The sequence below is a fragment of the Pteropus alecto genome, unplaced genomic scaffold (assembly GCF_000325575.1).
Source record: "Pteropus alecto unplaced genomic scaffold, ASM32557v1 scaffold81, whole genome shotgun sequence".
In the NCBI taxonomy this organism is placed as follows: domain Eukaryota; kingdom Metazoa; phylum Chordata; class Mammalia; order Chiroptera; family Pteropodidae; genus Pteropus; species Pteropus alecto.
In genome coordinates this window covers 407,911-431,364 of record NW_006433378.1, presented here as the reverse complement: position 1 = coordinate 431,364, position 23,454 = coordinate 407,911, and positions in this window count along the sequence as shown.

Below are 23,454 nucleotides of genomic sequence, written 5' to 3'. Positions count from 1 at the left end.
TGTTTTTTTTTAGAGAATAAAATGTGGGAATTCAAATAGGGTTGCATCACTGCATTGCATAAAATGTTAAGTGTTTAAGAGAAGGATTTTAGCCAAGGACTTTCTCCTATAATTGGGCAGATATTTCTCTCATTTATAGTGGATGCCCTATTATAGTCTTTATCTTCATGTTCTAAAACACTAACACTCTTTTTGGCTTGGCAACATTCTCTTTTATTTGTCTTTAGTTTCAGTAATTGTGCTCATACCTATCTGTAAAACACATCTCATTTGATTATTAGACCAAATCAGTCTGTTTGTGTACAGAACCCCGAGGGACTAGAATGTAATCCCTGAGTACTTAACATTTCTGTGAATCAGGAGCAAAGCTAAAGTAAATTGATGATCAGAGGCACCAATGCCTAAAATCGTGGGTAGAGCTGACAGATACACTCTTTGTTCTATTAAAAGCTTGTAGACACATTGTTTTTCCTCAATAACCTCCAAGAGAGACTGAGAGTGAACACAACACAAATGCCAATAGCAGCATTTTAGCCATTAGCAAGAGTGTATTGATGGCCTCCAATTAATTCTTAAAAATTCTAAATTTAAATGAATGTTGCTCAGCTGGAATTTGTACTTCGCTTATTTTGAAATAAAAAGACAGCATGAATTCTCTCTATGGCTGTCTTCACTGCACAGTCTCATTTGTGTGCTTTTGATTTTCCTTTTTCAGATTCTCTAACAATTATCTGAAAGAGAGAAAATTGTCTTATTTGCTAATATTCAGTTCCATTTCCTGTGTTTGTATCGTGTTTGGATTTTTTTGTACGTCTATATTCATATTTACTCAATCTTCTTCTCCTCCTAAATTGGTAAGGAGTCAGGACTGATGATGACTCATCAGAAAGTGCATGGTAGTGGGTTGACATTTACTATACACATGAAAGGTAACTAAAGTAAACACCGGCTACAAAATTCAATAGAGGCAAAGCAAGAAAAGGGAGTTAAGAGGAAAAATCAAGTTTTTAGGGAGCTATGTGTGGCTAGGGTTAGAATATATGAAAAAGAAAAAGAAAAGGTAAGTTTGGAAGCAGTCCACCACCTTGGAGGCAAGTGAATATAGAACCTTTTTATGCCATATTCATAGTCAATGCGTGTGTCATAATGAGACCAGCTCAGTGACATTTGGAGTTTATTTTCAATTAGCTTCCATAATACTTTAGATTGTTTTTCAGATCAAGCTGGAAGTCAGAGATGGTTCCTTTTGTTTTTATTTTTAAATGATATGCAGTTATTAGTACATGTTAATATATAACAGGCTGTTACCCTGTTTTAACTATTTCCCAGAAGTATATATAGGTATTGACTGGCAGTGCTACTCTATCTCTTCACAGATAAGTGAATCATAGTAGCTTACTTCAATTCCAGATTCCTCCCATGTTCTTCCAGAATGGATTTGATGTTGTATTGCTAGATGGATGTGAAAATAGACTCTTGTCATTCAGATTTGAAAAATCTGTGGACTTTCTTTTTACTTCCTGGTAACTAGTGTCTCAGGGCAGTGCTAACTGTAATCTCAAGTCACAGACCAATATTGGTTAATGCCACAAAGGGTGCATCCTCCTCTCGCCATTGTGCCCAGAATTTGGGGTTTATGTGGTCCCTACTTTGAGTTCCTGGATCTGGGCCCCAGTCTTGAATCTAGTGAACTAGCTCTTTCTCGGTCTCTGTATTTAGCTGGTGATCAGATTTTTCAGCTTCGTACCAGTTTAACTTTAGGACTGTCAGCTGCTTTCCCAAGAGTCTCAGTTTGTCTAATTTTGTACAATATTAATCATGACTACAGCAAAGACAATTGGCCAAATTCCACAATAAATGAAATTAAGCAAAATTAAAGAGGGAACAGTGTTTTCCATAGCTCCCCCACACCCTCATTTTCCTAGTTTTCACATTTCTCTGTAGTTTTACAGTTACATCTTAAAGATAGGCCTTCTCTACTTTGAGGGAAAGTGACCACTGCCAGCAGCAAATTCAGGTTTGCACATTTATAATCCTAGGAGGAAGCAGAAAGAAAGCTTCTCCCCACCAGAACCTGAAAATCAATCCAGTAAAGAACAGTAGCTCCTGGGGCACATGCTCATATATGGATAATTAACTAGGTGTAAAAAACTTAAGTCAAATGCACATTGCTGTGGTCAACAAGAAAGGATGAGACTGGTATCAGAAAAAGGAGATGGGAAAACTTTCCAGACAAATAAAAAGCAATATGCTTGACTTTTCTCGGGATTTTTAAAAATTGCATTATTGAATAACTATTCCTTAGATTTAGCTCTCTTCCCACCTCACCTTAAGTGGCATAATGTATCGATTCTCTACTGAGGGGTAAATCAGTGATCAAAGGACTGCATCTAGGATTTTGGTGACAAACTGTTAGACTAAGAATCAAAATACCCAGGCCCCAGCACTAGTTTATTAGAAACTCAGTGTGAGACCTTGAAATAGTATCTTAAGCTATTTGTAACTCAGTTTTCTTAACCTTAAAATGGAATAATGAAAATACTATCCTACAGAGTTAATTTGAAGACTAAATTAGGAAACATTTTGATTTCTTAGAATAGTGCCTGGCATATAGTAAAAGTGGTATAAGTATTAGTAATAATAATAATATTGTCTTTAGACTCAATTATCTTATCCGCAAAATCAGAGGTATACTGTAGATGAGAGTCTCACACTCAAATGCTTACATGGCCTGGATATATAACAGAAATTATTGTAACAATATGAGGAGATGGAAGTGCTTAAGGCATGTGAAGACTAGGGCATGTAGCTCATCAGCAGGTGAAAGTTACTACCCGCCCTCCGTTGATTCCTGGTGTGAATGTAGTCCCATTCCGATCAGATCTTTTCATTTTCCGAGGGGGCTAGATAAGGATTTTTATGTTAAATATCTAAATTTTAAAATTTGGATTTTAACATAAATTTAAAAAATGTTAAACATTTTGCAAGTCAAATACAGCATATCTGTAGCCAATCAATCTGAAAGTTCTTCCTAACTCTGCTTGACAGGAGGTAAGGATTCTGTCATCCATTTGATTTTTAAAATAGATAACTCATAACTGACTTGTTTGGTTCTGGCCCACAATTAATTTTTATGTAAACCCTGGCTTACATTTGAAAGGCTAAAAATTAAGCTAAAGATTGTACAAAACCTATGCATAATTCTCCTACTCTTATCTGACAGAATTCAGACCCTAATGTGTCACCCCTGCATCGCCCTTGCTCATAAATTATTTCAGTTTTATTTTTAATTAGAAAAACATTCAACCAGAAGTTATCAAAGTGATTTTGTTTGAGTCAGGAAAGATGTACCAATTAAACTTTAAGCAAAATCTTGCAACAGTATTTGCTTTCAATTAATAAGGACAATAGAATTCAAAACATTTATTTTCCTAATCGTGGAGGTGAGTGAAAATGATATTTAGGACAAACTCTACAAAAAAGAAGGAAAGAAAGGAGAAAAGAAAGAAGGAAGGAAGATAAAAGAAATTATGTCTTATTTTGAAGCCCCAGATATGTAGTTTAAGTTATCAGTGAGTCGATGAATTTAATTTCATATTTGCAGTTTAAATATTCAAGACTTATATTCTTAACTTGAAAGACTCACATTCGTAGTTGGGGGATTTCCCCCTAGGTATTGGAAATTCTGGTTTTTTTGACAATCAACTGTGTCAGCATATTTATTTGGTTTATTGAGAATATAATTGTTTAACTACAATAAGATGATATTTCACTTTTAGTCAAATGGCTAATATTAAAAATATTGACAGCATTGAATTTTGGTAAAGATGCGAAATGTCTGGAATTCTGATATATCGCTGGCAGCTGCTTAAAATGGATTAACTACTTTGCCTTTTAAGTACTTTCCTTTTAAAGTACACAGACGTCTAGCCTATGACCTAGCAATTCCACTTCAATTTATTTACCCAAGAGATATATAATCACATGTACGCAAGAAGCCTTATACAAAAAGGTTCAAAGCAGATTTTTTCATAATGGCCCCAAACTGTGAACAACACAAATGTTCATCCACTAGCAAATGGATAAATAAATGCTACATATGCTTACAATGGACTACTATTTAGTAATAAACAAAAAGGATGGATTTCTAATATATACCATAACCTGGATGATTCTTAGAAAACATTATGTTAAATGAAAGAAGCCATTCACAAAAGTATACATATTGTATATTTGCATTGCACGAAGTTCAAAAATAGGCAAAACACATTTGCGATGGAGAAATTAGAAAACTGTTATCCAAGACTGGGGAGATTGATTGGAAAAGGGACTAAATTGACTTTCTAGAATGATGCAAATGTTCTTTTTCTTTATTGAGATGATAGCTTCATAGGTACTTACATTGATCAAAACACATTGAATTGTATACTTCAGACCTATGCATTTAAGTGTATGTTAAATTTATCTCAATAAATTAGTAAATACATATATATTTGTCTTATAAGATAATTGACAAAATATTTCTGTCTATTATTTTTAATCATCTTATTATCGTGCCCAGATATTTGGTCAAATGTTATTCTGAGTGTATAATAAAGGTGTTTTTTGATGCAATTAATATTTGAATCAGTGGACTTACTGATTACCCTACCTCATATGATGGGCTTCAGCCAATGGATTGAAGATTTGAATAGAAAAAAAAGCTGAGTAAGAGGGAAATCTTCCTGCCTGACTTTTTGAGCTGAAATATTGTTCTTTTTAGGCCTTTGGACTGAGATAGAAACATTGGTTCTTCTTGGGCCTTGAGACTGCCAGCCTTTGGACTAGAACTTAACAGCATCAGCTCTTCTGGTTCTCAGACCTTTGGACTTCGATCGAAACTACTCGTTAGCTCCCTTGAGTCTCCAGCTTGCTGTCTGCATATCTTGGGACACCTAGGCCTCCGTAATTGTATGAGCCAATTCCTTATAATAGCCCTCTCTCTCTCTCTCTCTCTCTCCCCTCCCCCCTATATATATATACACATACATATATAAATACATACATATATATAAAAATATATATATGTATGTGTATATATATATGTATTTCTCAGTGTTTATATATAATACAATTATGCATTTATATTTTTAGTCAAATCACTTAATTTTGGGGTTGCTAATATGGATCCATATTCAAAAAAATTGGTTTTGTTTAATGATCATATTTTGTTTGGTCATATACCATTAATAGCATAAAAGAGATTGTATTCTATACTTTTATATCAGACAACTGATTACTTAGTCTTGTTTCCTGGCCACTCTCTGTCTTCTGGAAGTATTAGTCTATTTGCAAGCTAATTTCCTCTGTTACTTTGCTTAAGAATTTTAATCTTAGAATTAAATCTCTTTTAATTAACTCTTAGCTACACAGTTCTCAGCATCATTTTCTTAGTCATTATCATCATTAACTTCACCATTATCAGAGAGACAGTTTAGCTTAGTGGTTAAGAAGATAGACTTTGCTTCCAGAATTACTAAATGTTTGACTTTAGTTAACCTCTCTATAGTTTCAATTGCTGTGGAAATAGTACCTTTCTCTTATTGTTGTTAGCATGAAATAACTTAATGTATTTTAAGTACTTGCAAATGTCTGTAAGAGTATTAGACATAAAGTGACATTATCATTATTACAAACAAAACTTTATATATTGACACGTTGTCTTTATAACCATAATTTAGCATATATTATCTGTCTATTGTAAGCTTTCATGACTTTAAGGGGGGAAAAGAAAGAAGAGACAAGCTTTTTAGTTTTATGAGACTTACCACTTAATGCTTAGACATTTATATGTAAACCACAAATTAATTAATCAAAGTCACATTATAAAATATATATTGTATCTGAGGTTAGAATATAAAGTATTGAGAAATATGAATTTAGTCTTAAACACCTTCTCTTAAAGCATAATAATTTAGAGCAAAAAGATGTACCCAGAAATGTTAAAATTTTCCATTGTTATATAAATGCAAGATTTATATAACATATTTTTATCATTATGTACTTTTATAACAATTATTTTATAATCTAAAAATCCCATTCTAAATGGAGAAGAAACTGAAGACCAACAAAACTGACTAAATTAGTAGCAGAACAAAGACCAAAATCTAATTTGGCTGACTGCCAGTTAGTATTCTTTGGCTGAAATTTTGCAGAAATCTAGGAACTAAAGAACTAGTGGGGTGAATATGAGTTAAATTGGAAAAGAGTGGAGTTTCACTTCAGATCATTTGAGGGAGAGACATGATTAAAATGAAGGAATAATTGTATGATCTTGCCTGTGATAGCTGTTATCTTAATTTTAGACCTAAAAATACATTAATCAAAAATGATGTTGCTAATTTCTTGGTCTAGATTTTCTTCTACTATACTCCTCAAATTATAACTTGTTTTCACTGAACTAATGTAGAGTGCATCTTTACTTACATTCTCTAACTTTCCTCATGAGGTTGTGGATAGAGTCCACTCTCCAGGAAAATCCAGTTCCTTCAACTGTACACTGAACCTCTGGCCCTTTCTTTCTCAAAGATTTTGTATTCACCCCACCACCACCACTTTTTTCTTCACCATTAACATCTCTTTCTCCTAAATCATTTCTATCATCATGCAAATATTTTCTATCTTTAGAAGACTTCCCTTGAACTTCTATATCTTTCCAGCTTCTACTGTATTTCATAGCTCCTTTCAGCAGTAAACTTTCTCAAAAATGTCATCTATTGTCACTGTTCTCACTTTCACTTTATCTCTTGTTACCCCTCCTCATTCTGATTTTTATCTTTTACCTCCTTTGTCATTGCTTATGCCAGGGTTATCAGTGACCTCTAGCAGATGTTATATCCAGTGCTCACTCTTATAGGCTCAATTTAATAGATATCTTAATGGAATCTAATGTTACTGACCTTGCTTGATATGCTTTACTTATTGTGGTAGACTAAGTTTTTCAAACATGGCTGCACCAATATTTCTCAAATGCTTTTTCAAAAAAGTGGCGTTGAGAGATAGCATTTATATTTTTTTCCTTCCATTAAGAGATAGAGTCTACCCTTCACCTTCAGTGTATCTTTGAAGGTTGTTGACTAATAAAATGTGGATTTAATGTTGCATAGCTGATGAGGGTAGATAATAAAAGGTGATGTGGCTTCCACCTGGCTCTCTCTGTTCTGACATATACCTTGGGAGCCTTGAGCTAATATATAAGAAGTCCAGTTACCCTGAAGTCATTGTTCTGGAGCAATGACATTGAAGTAACTACATAATGATAGAGCAAGATGCTCGAGAAATCCCAGCTGTGCCAGCTCCCAGCTATGAGTCTCTACAGTATGGGCACCAGACACATGAGTGAGAAAGCAAGCTCTCACCTGATTTTAGCTTGTTACTCCCAAATGCCCCAGCTGATATTTAGTAAAATGGAGTAGAGTAAAGCCCTTCTCAGGTTGGTGATTAGTAGAAAAAAGAAAAATTAGAGCCTAAGTTTTGGAGTGTTTTTATTACACAGCCATAGTAACTGAAACACTTGTTTTAACTTCTATAATAATAGGCATTTTGTATTTCCCCCACCTTCACTAGTCGCTCTTTCAAATTCTCATTCATTGACTCCTATGAAAACTCTAATATTAGAGTTTTCCAGAATCTGGGATGCCTATTCTTTTCTACATACACTGTCTAAATTGCTTTATTTCATCAAAGCCCATGGCATTTTTATTTGGATAACCTCTTCTCTACCATATTGCATTTCTATCTCTGAATTCTAGGCATATATATGAAATGGCCTACTTAACATCAACACTTGGATATTTAATAAGAGATCAAGCTTAACACATACAAAGCTTGTCTCTTGATCTTTTCTCTCTGTAAAACAGAACATAAAACTTGTTTACTCCTAGTGTTCCTCATCTCTGAAAATAGGATTACAATTCATATAATTTCTTAAGCACAAAACTTGGAAATAAATTTTGATTATTTCTCTCAGTGTCTGTATCTTCTATTTCCACTGATTATACTTGAATGATGTAGCTCCAAACTTTTCTTCATCTCTACTTCTTCTCCCTAGTGGAAGCTGCCATCATATCTTTCCTAAACTATGGAAATAACCTCTTTAATAGTTTCCCTCTTCCAGTCTTTACACACATTAGTTTATTTTCTACATGGTAGCCAGAGAAATCTTTTTCCATAAAAATCAGATTCCATTCCAAAAATAGTTCAAAACTATAATATGGTTTCTCATATGGGCAAATTTTATTTTCCAAAGATGTCTCCGACATTCTGATCTTCTAATGTGACTTGACATTTCTACCACTTAAAGATGGGAAGTTATGGAACAATTATTCCATAATGTGAATGGCACAATTATTCTAGTAACACTATAATTGATAAAATCAGATAAAACCATGCCTTGTTCTCTTGGACACTTGCTTTTAAACCCAGACCCCATGCCTGAATTAAACCCATGTGGTCTGTAGAGAGGCCCATATGGGGAGGAACTAAGGCCCTCAGCCTGAGCTAAGTTCCCAGCCAAGTACAAGTGTTAATTTTCCAGCCATGTGAGGGAGCCATCTTGACATCTAGAAGAGAGATGGGCAATCTACACCAAGCCCTGATGAGATTGTAGAGTTATGAGCAAAGGAAATTGTTGATGTTTAAAGTCATTAAGTTTTGGGGAAGTTTCTTTTTTTAATGTAGTGATAAAAAACTAACATAGATTTTGGTACCTGAAAGTAGAATGCTGCTATAAAATCCTAAAACATGTAGCATTGGCTTTAAGACAGGGCCTATGAGAAAGCTAAAAGGCTTGGCAAAATGTTAACAAATGCATACGAATCTCGAGTCTGTTTTTGACAGCTCAAAGAAATATAAGAAAAGTGGAATTGGAAAATGCTTGTAGTGAAGGAAATTTTGGCAACAATATTACCTGAAGTAACATGGAAGACAGGAAATGTTTCAATGAACTCAGTGATCAAGCAAAGTGTTGGGAAAACTGAATAGATACATGCAAACAGATGATTTTTTTTATGTGTAGTTACATACAGGAATTTTCAGAAAAGATATTTAAAGCATCATCTGTGTTTTTTTTCATTGACTGTGATATAATGTAAGAAGAATGGAATGAGCTAAAACTAAACTCTTAAATAATTCAGAACTTTCTTAGTTTCATAATATATCTGTTTCTCTTCCTAAATCTCTCTAGGTGGCAAATGATGCTCAAATTAAGAACTGACTTAAGGGCGATGATCGATTGTACTGGATTTCAGAATTGATATGGACCAGTGACTACTGTGTTCCATTTCTTTTCTTGCCATTTTGCATGAGAGTGTCTATAGCAGTTATTCAATCCCTATTCCACAATTTTATTTTGAGTATTTAGAGACCTAGAAAAATTATCTCTTTAAGTCAGATGTGTCACATGTCATCACATTGTTTGAAAGTGTGCTCAAAGAGCTGTATGTAACTGCATATAAAGAGTATCATCTATTTGCATGTATCTATCCAGTTTACTCACCACTTGTTGAAGAGACTATCCTTACTCCAGTGTATATTTTTATTCCTTTGTCATAGATTAGTTGACCATACAAGTGAGAGTATATTTCTGGACTGTCTATTCTGTTCCAGATCTATGTGTCTGTTTTTTGCCAGCACCATAATGTTTTGATTACTTATGCTTTGTAGTGTAGTTTGAGATCAGGGAGCATGATACCTTCAACTTTGTACTTCTTTCTCAGGATTGCTTTGGCTATTTGGAGTCTTTTGTGGTTTCATGTAATTTTTAGTAATATTTCTACTAGTTCCAAGAAGAATGATGTTGGTAGGAAATGCTATGAATCTATAAATTGCTTTGGGTAATACGGTCATTTTCACAATATTAACCCTTCCAATTCATGAGCACAGTCTATCCTTCCATTTATTTATGTCCTTTCCAATTTATTTCTTCAATGTCTTATACGATATATAAAAATTGAGTTAAACATTTAAATAGAAGGCCTGACACCATAAAATTCCTAGAATAAAACATAAGAAATTAACTGACATCGGTCTAAGTAATATCTTTTTGGACACATCTCTTTGAGCAAGGGAAGCAAAAGCAAAAATAAACATATGGTACTACATTAAAGTTTCTGTACAGTGAAGGAAATCTTCAGCAAAATGAAAAGGCACCCCACTGAGTAAGAGAACATATTTGCAAATGATACATCCAATAAGGAGTTGATATCCAAAATATATAAAAATCTTAAACAATTTCATACCAAAAAAATAAATAATCTAATGGAAAAATGGGCAGAGGACATGAAAAGACAATTCTTCAAAGAAGACATGTAGGTAACCAACAGACAGAGCAAAAGATGTTCCACATCATTAATCATCGGGGAAGTGCAAATCAAAACCACAATGAGATACCACCTCACACCTGTCAGAAGACTATTATCAAAAAGTTAACAAGGGAGGAAAAAAAGTGAATTTTCATCTGATGCTGCATGAAAGTTTGCTGATTTGTGAGCAAGATAAATTAATATTGTAGGTTATGCCACTAAGTTTTTCGAGTGGTTTGTTACACAGAATAGACAATTGATATAACATTGAACATAGAATAAAAAATACCTACCCTGTCCTGTAAGGCCCTGTATGATCTAATTTCTACTTATTTCTCAGCCTCATGTCAAACCATTCTCCACTGTGCTCGCTTAGGTCCAATCATACTGAGTTTTCTAAAATCTAGCTAGTTCCTGTTTTTAGACTTTGTCACTGTCACTCTCCTGCTAAAAATACTTTTTCTCCAGATCTTGTAATTCAAGTTGAAAGTTATGGATTACCAAAAACTCCAGCCTATTTCCCTATTTACTTTTGTTCTGTCTGTCTGTCTGCCTGTCTATCATCTATCTTTCATCTTATTTTTCCCACTACTAGACCAAGTTCTATGAGAAGAGAAACATTGTTCTTTTTGTTTTCTATGTCCATTACCTAGAACAATGCTTTGCTTATAGCAAGTACTCCACAAGTTATTTATTGAGTGAATGGACCAATGGAAATAAATATTAATTCTGTTTTACACCATAGAGCAAAATGGAAATCTTATTTAATGCAATATATATTTTCTAGGAAAAATTATGCTTTCTTTTTTTATTAAATTCATAAATTGACTTATAAAAATGTTCCTGTCTTGTGATATTGTACAAAATAAGTTGATTACTATACCACCTGAATCATCCTATGTTTCTCATATCAATAAATAGAATAAAATAAAATTTTCAGATAAAGCTTGACGGATTTTATTTAGTTATTTGATTTTTTCTATTGATATCAATATATTACTTCCTGTAAAACAAGAAAATATATAATTCTGAAATTTTTCTTTTTAATGTCATGTTTGGAGCTTAATGTTAAGCTATTTAAAAATTATTTTCCAGAGAGAGAACATGTATAGGTAATAGTCAATAAAAGAAAAGATACCAGTTCCAGGAATTTGAGATAAGGATCCTTGGCATAATAGTGATATAATTTTTCATCTAATCAATGTGTAAAATAGGAAAATGATTTTAATTTACTTGGTTGGAATTTACATCTTTGCAGTCCAAAGGCTGGATAACTGAATGCACAAATATTGTTAGAACAATCCTTCTCACCAAGAATTAGCCACCTCTTCAGAGTCCCACAATAAGAATAACCTTAGTGATTTTCTACATAGGGTGGAGCAGTTGTCTAAAGCCTTATAACCATCTATTCTGAAATAGAGGATCTATTTATATCATAACCTAATGTTTGCAGCTTGCAACTTTCTCAGTGTTCCTTGGGATTTCCTTAGATATATCCTTACTGAAAGAAGTACACCAAGTCCTTTAGGTTTGAGAAGTATGAAGAGCAAGTCACAGCTGTAGGCCAGTAGACAGTCTTCTACTCTGACCATCCACATGTCTGTTCTGAACAACATTTACTGTTGGCTCTTATACAAGAATCTCTCGGGATTGGTAGTTGTAGACTCTAATTGACTATTATTTCTTGTTTATTTTCTTACTCTTTTGATAAGAGTGAGGCTGAGACTTCAATAGATTTTGCACTTACGTCTTATTCTATTAGCAAAATCATAATTCAATTCCACTTAAGTACAAACACAGCAACAGCAATCATTACTTAATTCTAATTCCTAACTCACTGTAAATAAGCCTTTACTAACCAGTTTCCAATGCACATAAATAATAACATATGTTTCGCTTATCTCAGTGCCTAACTCTCCCTGATGAGCAAAAATATTATATTTACTTGTGCTTATCTTGCAGTTTCACAAGATGCCCCATTAATTTCCTTACTGTTCCCTTAAGCTGTTATGTACAGTCACTTTCCCCATCACTTGCTTCCCACTGTTGGCTTCTTATTTTTTCTTTAGACTTCTGCTTGGCCTTTTTCCTGTATTAGTGACAGCTCCTTTGGTGATTTAGCTTCTTTCACTTTTCTTACCTTCAGATAATCTCGTAGCATCTTTTATCATTCTCCACATACATTATTTGCCTCATGCCATATTATATTTGTAAAATACATAAAATATTTGTAGTATTTTTATTTTATAGATGATGAAACTGAAGTATGGAAGATAAAAGACTCCCCGGAGACTATGATTTGTGGGCCTTGTAGTAGGTTTAATGGGAGGAAAGTGGAGGTTAAGTGCCAGAATAGAGAAGTTAAAGAGAGCTCAGATGAGTGATAGAGACATAAGAAGGAGGGAGTTAAATGGTCCAGGGCATAAAATGACTTGAGGAACAGTAGAAATAAAAAGAGAGAAAGACTTTACAATTGATGCTTCCTCTGTTCTGATAACTTCATAGTGTATATCAGTTTGAAATCTCTATCATCTCATCACATATGGACAGATGAAAGAAACACACAGAGCATATATCTCTTCCTAAAGCTTCCGAAATTCACAAAATTCCTAAGATGTTGAGAAAAAAAATAGTATGAACATCTTTAGTTTTATATCAGTTATTGACATTTTTATCTCTCTAAATATATTTTATAAATTTAATTTATTATTTAACCCTATCTACCTAACATGATAGTATTCTGCTGATACATCCTATTTATTAAACAGTAATAACACATATTTTAGTGGGCTAAAATTATGCATTTATTATACTGATTTAGGAAGAAAAGTGACTTCAATAAAGATCATGGTCCCTAATATTATCACCTTCATGATAATATCATCAACATAGATTTAAGGATGCTATTATTACATTTTATTGAAATTTATCAGTCTTCTCTAGTCCTCTCTGTTAGCCTCAAGGCTGGATCTCTGTATAATCTTTTCTTCTTGTTTCCAAGGCCAATGTGAACAGCTGCAGAGTTTGTATATGATGGAAATCAAAGGGATGTCCCTGGCATTCTGAAGTGCACAAATTGTGAAGGTATATCTAATGGCCCCGAATCAGACCCATATAGCAGAATTTCTATTAGGTCCCTCGGCAGAACATACTCTAATAACTACAGAGAGAAAACAAACCTATACCTACTAATAAATAAAATTTATTTGATGGGTGTCTACAATGAGGCAATTTGTGTTATAAATGTTTGGAACTCAAAAGTGAATAGCACAGACCCAGCCTCACTTTCATGAAGTTTAGATTCTAATATAGGGAGAAGCAGATAATAATAAAATAAAAATAGACAGAAGAAAGCATTGGGGAGTAATAGTAATATGAAGGAAAATAAAGCAGGATAATAGGATAGACAGACTAAAATACTGTTTTAGAAAAAATAAAACGCTTGTTAGGAGTGGCGATAAAAGAAGAAAAGCTACTCTGTAAGAGGCTATATGAACAGAAATCTGAATAAAGTGGACAAGTAAGCCTTCCATGCAAGTATGTGGAAGAATAGTACTTTGAGATGGGAGAGCAGCAAGTGCAAATGTCCTGAGACAAGAGTGTGCTCAAAGTACTTAAGGAAGAGCAAGGGAAACATTGTGGCTAGAGAGAAATAAGCAACTAACAGAATGGTAGGAAATGAAGACACAGAGAAAGTAAGAGATAAGGCCAAGTAGTGGCTTATGAGCAAAATAAGACTGAAGAACTTATTCTACATATCATGGGAAATTATTGAAAGGTTTTGCGCTGAGAAGTAACATTATCTAATTTGCCACTTGAAAGTATCATTCTTGCAGCTATGTGAAGAAGAGATTAAGTGATGCGAGACAGTAAGCAATGAGGCAAGTTAGGAGGCTACAGAAACTGTCCACATTAGCTATGATGATGACTTCAATAGTATTGGTGGTAGTAGTGGTGGAGGTAAGGAGAAGAGTGAAAATGAGAACATATGTTCAAGGTAGCTCTGATTATCTTTGCTGTGACTACTTATCACTGAGAGATTAGGTATGAGGTTTAAGAGAAAAAGGATGAAATGTGATTGCAATGTTTTAATCCTGAGCAACTAGAGAAGTGGCGGTGCCATTTTCTTTCATAGGGAACATTGGAAAACAAGAAAGTTGAGGGCAAAACATAGTAGGAATTAAGAGACTATGTTTAGAATGTTGACTTGAGGTGCCTAATGACATCCAGTTAGAGATTATTGTGGTTCGTATTGGGTCAATTGAGCTAATCAGGAATTATGTTTCCCCCAATTCCCTTCCCTGTATAGTTCTAGATGGGTCTTGACAGACATTTTGCATAAGGTTTGGAAAGCGGTAGTGAAGCAGCAATTATATTCTTTTTATTCCCAGAAGGATAATGCAGGGAATGAGGTTTGTTTGAAGTGCACACATGTGGTCACATATAAGCCGACTCACCTTGCTGGTGTGAAGCAGCATCCAACTCTCAGAAACTTAAGGAATATAAAAAAGAAAACAAGTATCTAGCACTGGTGACTTATTTCTCACTGTTTTTATTATAATGGATAGATAAATAGTGAGATTGAAGCATATTATTAAATAATGTGACAAGAGATTGAACTTATAATTGAAGAAGAATCCTTGCCCAGAAAGAATAACAAATACCATTACACAAAGCTCCCTTTGTTCCTGGAGCCTAGCAGGTGCTGGCAGTGCCATTAAGAGGCTGCAGAGTAAGATCTGCTGCAGTTTTGCCAGGCCTGTTAAAAATAGCCCTAGGCCAGACACATGCCATCCATCAGAATTAAGTGGATCACTCAGCACCTGCTTTCTGTACCCCATCTTCTGTTACTCCATGTGTTTTCCCAGATAATGACTAGTCCTTGGATCTTGCTTCTAGGTATAACAGTGATCTCTTCCCAGGGAAAAGGTAACGATCCCTGGAACAAGATATTCAAGCGGGGCATATATTTATCATCTCAGGCTTGAGCTTCCATTACTAATAATAGTTATCTTGGCTTGAGTTTTCATTCTGTGCCAAGTTCTTGCAACATATATTCCAGATTTTATCTCATTTAATCCTGACAACAGTGGTATTAGACAAGGCTAGTATTATTTCCATTTTGTAAATGAATAAATTTAGTTGTAAAAAAAATAAGTACTTTTTTAAGGTCTCACAGTAAATGGCAATGTGATAAAGACTCAGTCAGGTGCTACCTGCCCCCAATGACTGACCTCCTTACTATATTAAATTGCTCTCATGGGCTAAGATAAGCTTGCACAAAGCTTCTTTCTAGCAGAGATTTCTGGGACTGTATGACTGGTTACTTTGAAAGTGAGCTCTGTTTTGGGCCCTATATTCTTTGAAAATTTGAAGAGAAGGATAGAACCTGCAATAACTCTTGTGATGTTTCAAAGGAAATAGCAGGTTTCTGTTTTGAAATAGATAACAGATATATCTTTAAGACAGTCTCTTTTATTCCAGAAGAATCACTTGAATGAACCATATAACTGGGTAAATAAAAAGCTGACTCCACTATCAAAAAACTATTCCAGACTCTTTATATAAGCAGTAAAAATGTTATGTATAATAATGGAAAATATGGTCACTTTGGTACATCTCTGCAGACTAATATCTTCTGATTTTTTTTGTTAATGGAATGTGACTTGACTGTTTGAGAAAACAACAGCTTGTCCCGTGGAGAATTCTGAGTGCTTGCTGATGGAAAATGAGAGGCTGAATACCAAAAAGGCAAAGATGTTTTCCTGAGAGTCCTTCTGGGCCCCCAAGTCCAAGCAGTGGTGCAAAAGTGAAGTACGGAGCTGGAGCAACAATACCTGGAACAAAAAGGCTAAAGGTACAATCTACCAGGAAGATAGCATCATCATAAGCATGTATGTACTGAAAAAACATAGCCACAATCATATAGAACAAAACTATTAGAAATAGAATTTTATAAAATAATAGACTTAAACATTTCAGTAAACAGAGAATATCAATTTTTACAAAATACTAATAAAGTATTATTAGTTTTAAAAATTAACAAAATGAAAGTAAAATTCATGTACATTGTGTTAATGGAAAACAACATAGTAATATTAAGTTTAAAAGCAAAAATAACCAAAATTAATCTTTTAAAAATAAAAATAAACATTTTTCTTTATTACTTGTGTTATAGAAAAAAACAACACTGAAATGAAACTTACTACATATCAAAATCATACTCAAAATAAATTTTATAGTAATAAATGCATTTTGTAATAAGCTTGATAATAAATGAAATTTGCATTCTCCTCAAGAAGCTAGCAAAACAAAAAAAGTTGAGAACCAAAACCAACATAATTTATGGTCACTATTGCAAACAAAACTCTAGTTATAAGCACACTTCTTGTCCCTCTATTAAATAATACTGAGAATAAGCAAAAATAATTCAATTACTTGATCTAGGAAAGGTATGTAAGGCTGTGAATGAACCAACTAAAATAGCTTTTTAAGCAAGACTAACAGCTTGTTGATCAAAACTCATTTTAAGATCCTCACTTCATGGTGACCAACAAAATCCAAAACTATTATTTCTTGTGGCAAACTCACTTTAACTCATTTAATCCAGACACTAAAACCAAATACACATCTCTCTCCCTCTGACTTCCCTTTTCTGAGACACTGTGACAGTACTCCATCAAGGTGGAATCCTTTACTACATTTGCTTTGGTTGATGGATGATATTTCTGGAGGAATTTTAGGAAATTAGTCATCTGAAGGAGAAGAATAAAATCCGTAAATATAAAAAATTATTTAAATGAGGGAGAAGTGACAATTTTTTTTTCCACAGAAAAATTCTAAGTAATTTATGGAGACACTCACCTTTCAGGAGGTAGAGCTATTTCTTGTTCCTTCCATGTGTCTCCCCATTGAAGATGAGCTACACTTGCTGATATCCTTTAAAGAATCAATCATATAAGGAATGGGGAAAATGGTAATTTACAGTGGAAGAAACTGGCAAACACCTACTTTAACCAAATGATGAAGGTTAATATCACCAGTGACGCTATGAGGACATCATCGCCCACTGATATGATCCAATGAGAACAGCACTTCCTTCTGTGGTATTCTTTCCAAAATTCCATAGCACCAATCTAACATGAGAAAAGCAACAGACAGACCCATATTTGAGGACATTCAACAGGATACCTGTCCAGAGTACCTCAAGATTTCCAAGGTCCTGAAGATCAGTAAGGACTAATAAACTATCACAGATTAGAGGACACTGTGGAACTGGGATGACTACATGTAATGGGGGAGAGAAGTTTGAATCTTGGAACAGTAAGAGGACACTAAGGGAAAACTGATGAAATCCATATGTCTGGAGTTTAGTTATAACAGTGTTCACAAAAAAAAAAAAGCATTGAAACTGAAAGAAAAGAAAACTAAATAAGTAAAAGAGAAACATGGCCAATCATTCAGGTTAAAAACAAAGAGAAAAAATTAAGTAGTACTTAAAAAGAGGCATAACCAAATATTCAGAGTTGATTTAAAATGACTCAAAAATTTTATTCTATATACTTGAAAATTTAAATGAAATGAAAACATTTCTTAAAAAGATAATTTAAAATACCAGAACTTAATAAGTATATTAAAAGGCCGTGCCATCAGAAACTAAATTTAAATGAAGGAAATAAAAGCTCAGTAAAGGATAGGTTATATGATTTCTACACTGGAAATATGAAGTGTGCAAATAAACTGTAATTAAGACTAGTTGGAGTACTAACATACACATTTGTGTGTGTGATATCAGTAAAACAATGTTAGAAAAAAATAGTTAATTAAAAAACTACAAAATATATAGAACTTTTCTAAACATTAAATACCTAAGATTTTTGTGAAAAAAAATACAAACTTTTATTGAAGAACTAAAATTAAGAACTAAAATGTAAAAATGTAAGAATACCTGTATATGAATCTATATATCCAATACAATTCTAATCACAGTCGTAAACAAGTTAGTATGGAAATTGGTTAGCTATTTTCAAAATTTATGTGAAAGAGTGAATGTGTAAGGAAAACCACAAATGTGTTGAAAGATTGGAAATAAATTACTCAAAATGGTGAGGTATCTTTGGCAGATAGCAAATATGCTCTACAATTATATTAGTTAAAACCATACAGGGGAAGAGTAGTACAGGCATATATACACTGGAGGTATATAATTTGCATAAAGATGCTAGGGATACTCTGGGAAGGAAAATACTAATTTAAATTCTTAGTCTCTCGGTTTGAAGATTTAGAGTTCTAAAAGGAAAAACTCACATGGACCTTACTAAGTTCTGCTTAGCAAGGAAGTTCACCAGAGGCCATAGAAGAGAACTCATTGGATGTGGAAGCAGCAGCATCTTAAAAAACATTAGGGTTGTTTTCTGGTTGTGGCTGGTTCAATAATGTGTATGGATGAAACAAGAAGGACCTCTGGATCCAGTCAAGCTGATACTGGCTGTGATATTGACCAGGATTCTCTAGAGAAACAGAACCAATAGACAGTTTAGCATGGAAATTGGTTAGCTATTTCCAAAGTTTACCTTGAAGAGTGAATGTGTAAGGAAAACTAAGATTATGCCGAAATGTTAGAAATATATATATTTATTCCAGATATATTTAACGTATTTAAAAATAAATTTAACATTAAGTGGATTTAATCATGATGCTATTTTGCACAAACTAAATCAGTGCTTGCAGTATAAAAATAGCATTACCTGATGTGACATAGGGTCTTTTGAGTTTGGCACATGGGCCCTACTATGCCCCATGTGATGATGCAGTTCTCCCTCTCTTTTTCTGCATTCACATTACCATGAAATCTCCATTGGAACAGAAAAAGTTGGCATCATTTGGGCTTGACTTCTTAAGTAAGCATATCATAAATGGAGAAAGAGCCTATAATTGATGTTCTAAAACTACCTTTGTTCTTTTCTCATTTTCTCAGGGCCATTAAAGTATTCTCTCATGACACCAACTCATTTCCAAACTTATGTGCTATGTGGGCACTGGAATCCCATGGCAGTTCTTGTTTATAATGACCTGATATGAGTGTACATATATATATGGATTTAAACTATTCCCATTGAGAACTCAGATTACCAGACATTTGCACAACTTTATTCAGTTTATGAAATATCGACCCACAGCAAAGGTGAAAACATTTTGAAAAAAAGATGTGCAAGTTTTGGTCACTTTGTTCATTCAGTAAGGAAAGGATGAAAGATGTTATAATGCTACTCAATACTGGAGCTTTTATTACAGCCATCTAAAACTTGAGCAGAGAGTCAAAACTAGCTCCCTCTATATCAATCTCCTCTCCCTTAAGCAATCTAAGAAATTTAATAAAATAAAGACACTGTCAATTCTGCATAAAATAGAATTATGAAGGAATTGAACAGAATATGGAAGACATGTTTCCTGTAGTGTAAATACTTATAGCCAACCAAAAAATAAAGTTTTAAGTCTGTGTGTGAATAACTGACTAAGTAGTAAAAATAATAAATACTTTTACAATTCCGAAGGAGTTTGATTGATTAGAGGAAATGATATGATATAAGGTACAGGAATTTGCTCTAGTAAAAATTCTCATAATAATGGATTTTGATTACTATAACACCAAATCCATGTATAAAAAAAAAATCATTATATTTGTGGCCAAATCATTATATTTCAAATTTTAACTTCGCTTAGATAGATATATTTTGATGCTTGCTTACCACTTTTATGGAGGATTAATTTAGATAATTATATATTTTTAAGATTGTAGAATTGCTAAAACAATTAGGAAATTATGATTCTTCTATAACTCATCTCTGATTTGAATATGTTCCTGGTACCGACAGTCTCTACTGTTTAACCAACTGTTTTAGAACAGACCACGCAATATGCACGGAGTGAAGATGACTGAGAATGATGACTAGGACTCAATTCTAGGTTACTTTTATGTTGATTGTCTTCCAAAGCAGCAAATAAACAAAGTGGCTGATTCAATGAGATAAGAAAGTAGGTGTATGGGTACAACACGCTTTGCCTCTTACACATCACTGAGTGCTTCAAAGTTTAGTCATCTTGGCAAACCAATGGGAATGAGATGCAGTTGAGTCAGAGTGTTAATCTGTGAGCTCACAGCCTTTTATGTCCCCAATAGTCATGTTAGCACCAGAAACAACTTACACTATCTTAAAAAGTAATAATTCCATCATTTGGGAACCTTCATTGCTACCTCATCTCTGCAGGGCCTAGAAAGTTCACTTTTATGTGCATTTAGGCATCATTGGGGCTATCACACGAATAATAATCCAATATCCCGTTTCCCTCTTTACCAGTACATAGAAAAATTCCTACTTGAAACAAAGAGAAAATACAGATGTAAGGAATAAAGAAAGTAAAAAAGAAAAAAAGCATACATTTTTAAATAAAATGATTCCTAATTATTTTGATAAAAAATAAACTTTAGATTATTATCCCACCATAGAATACTTTGCAAGTTTTTATAATTTTGAAATTTTATTAGTAGTTTCCACAATATACTCAGGAAATTTAGTATAAAAATAAATGCTATTATTACAAATCCAATAATAGCACATTCATATCATGATATGATGTATGAACTCCATCTGGTAGCATCTTTGACATTCTCCTTTCCTCTCAGAATAGACTGTGGCACATTATAAAATAGATTCCCTTTAGTTCATGACTTGTTCAGTTGCAAATTCATGTAAACTACAGGATCAGTTTGGCACCTGCTGTGATCATGAGTCTACTGCTGTTTCTCTAATCAGAAAACATTCCTATTAGATAAACCATCTGGCTTGAAAAGCATCCCTTTTGCATTCAAAATGGTTCTGTTAGAATTCAGCCAAAGTATATTTTAAAAAGAAAGATGTGTCAGCAAGACCAGTCTGTTTACTAATGGAATAGTCCTCTATACAATACCATTTATGGAATAAAAGGTATAGAATGAAAATATTATATGACATGAATATGTCGTAGTTACATGTAAAAATGTGGGTGGTGGCAATCTTTGGCGAAGGCCGTCCACTGAAATCTGTTGAAATTTAGTCAGCCATAGTCATCATCTGATCAGAGCCAACTAAATTGCATGTTATTCTGATTGCAATCATTTTCATTGAAGTATGACATATCATGAATGTTGCTTCATGACTGTCAGTATTACCTGTGGGTACCAAGATACTACTTGGTTATTGACTGAATCATGTTTATTCTTGTGGATGTGAGTCATTTTTATTGATGCTTATATTCTTCAAGCTATATATATTTTACACAGTTTAGTCCAAAAAAAAAAAAAAACAATAAGAATATAATTGTACTTTAGAGATAACTCACAGAAACCCAAAATATCTCGCCTTAATATTTTGAGTGAATTTTGGGCACTACATAAAAATTGAAGCATGTGTGTCTTAAAGTTAATTAAAGCTTAACTGTCACAAGGAAAAATGTGGAGGTTAAAAGAAATGCTACTCTTTGATTTTTTTTCTCTTCAGTTAATGTGTTTATCAAAATTTTATTGTACACACACACTTAGTAAAATGTTTAGTTATGTCTCAGAAAATAGAGACATGGTCCCTTTCTTCAAGAAGTTTGCATCTATTTAAAGAAGCAACACTAATAGATAAAATAACTGCCTAGTCACAAAATAGTGGCTGTGAGTTTTTGAGATTCATTCGAAAATATCATAAAGATAATAAAAGGGGAAATTAGAATGGCAGAGGTAGAATTCAGAATTGTTTTGATAGTGCGGTTGGTATTAGGAGGATAGAAGGCAAAAAAGCAAGACTCTTGGAGAAAATACAAATGGATATTTTATCTGTATATTACAACAAATATGTAATATACAGGTAAAATGACCTTTTATATAGCATGTGATGGGTTTTGAATTTGGATATGGCAAACTGAAGATATTACTAGCGACCCAGAGTCCTTGTAATGCGAGTCAAATAATTTAATATTTGCCCATACAAATCAATACTCTCATTTTTCACTCTTATTTTCTCAACTGGACTGTAAGCTCCTTGTCCACAGGGCATGTATTATATTCTGGAGCACATAGTAATTTATGATGCCTTGAACACTGTGGCACTCACATGATACTTTTTCAAGAATGAATATTTGAGTAGGTATATAACAAATGTCGGTCATGCAATTTTGTGTGTGTGTGCGTGTGTGTGAGAGAGAGATTAAAAACACCTCTGTCATTTTCTGCTAAAAATCCAAAAACTTTTTTTATTGGCAGTGCCTGAAGTGAGAATAAAGTAACTTTATTGAATTAGTGTAAAGACATGATTATTGCTAAAGTGACAGAAATTATAAAGATGAAATTGGAGGATACCAGAAAATCCTAACAATCTCCTCAAATTGCCTTTTTCATGCTAGCTTGTTTCCATTTTCTCTTTTTGCTGGCTTTAAATTCCCACAATTGAAATCACTCTTTTGGAAAATATGACAGATGTGAAATCTTTGTTTCAGGGAGACTACCAAGAACATGCTTTACATTTTTGGAACTGTTATGTATTATCTAGATCTAGAAATAGGTATTGGAATACTTTTCCATCATACTATTAACAGGGACATTTTCATCAGATTTGCTAACAACTTTAAAAGCAGAGGAGAGAGTTTTGTTCTAAAAGGAAATGATAAAGTACAGTTCAGTTTCAGTAGACAGGGGAAAAAATAACAATTGCTAGGACTTGGAAAGGAGACCATAAGTAATTAGGCATAAGGAAAGGCGAACTGTGCCAGAACAGGTCTACCTGCATAGTCTGTGTGTATATATACACTGTTATGTGTTACATAAAAGTTCTATCACCTTTCAATGAGCTAGAAAAGTACAAAAATAATAAATACTATAACAAATAATAAATCTATAATAAGAAATAATTATTTTTAATAATTGATGCTTGTATTCAATTTCAATATCAGTATTTTCTATTTTCTATTAAGGAGTACCTTAAGATTAGGCACTCAATAAATTTACTTAGCCAAAAAACCTGTTTCTGATAAACATACAGGTTAATAAAACTGACATATGCAATTTATTGATTATTTACACATGCCAAGGTGT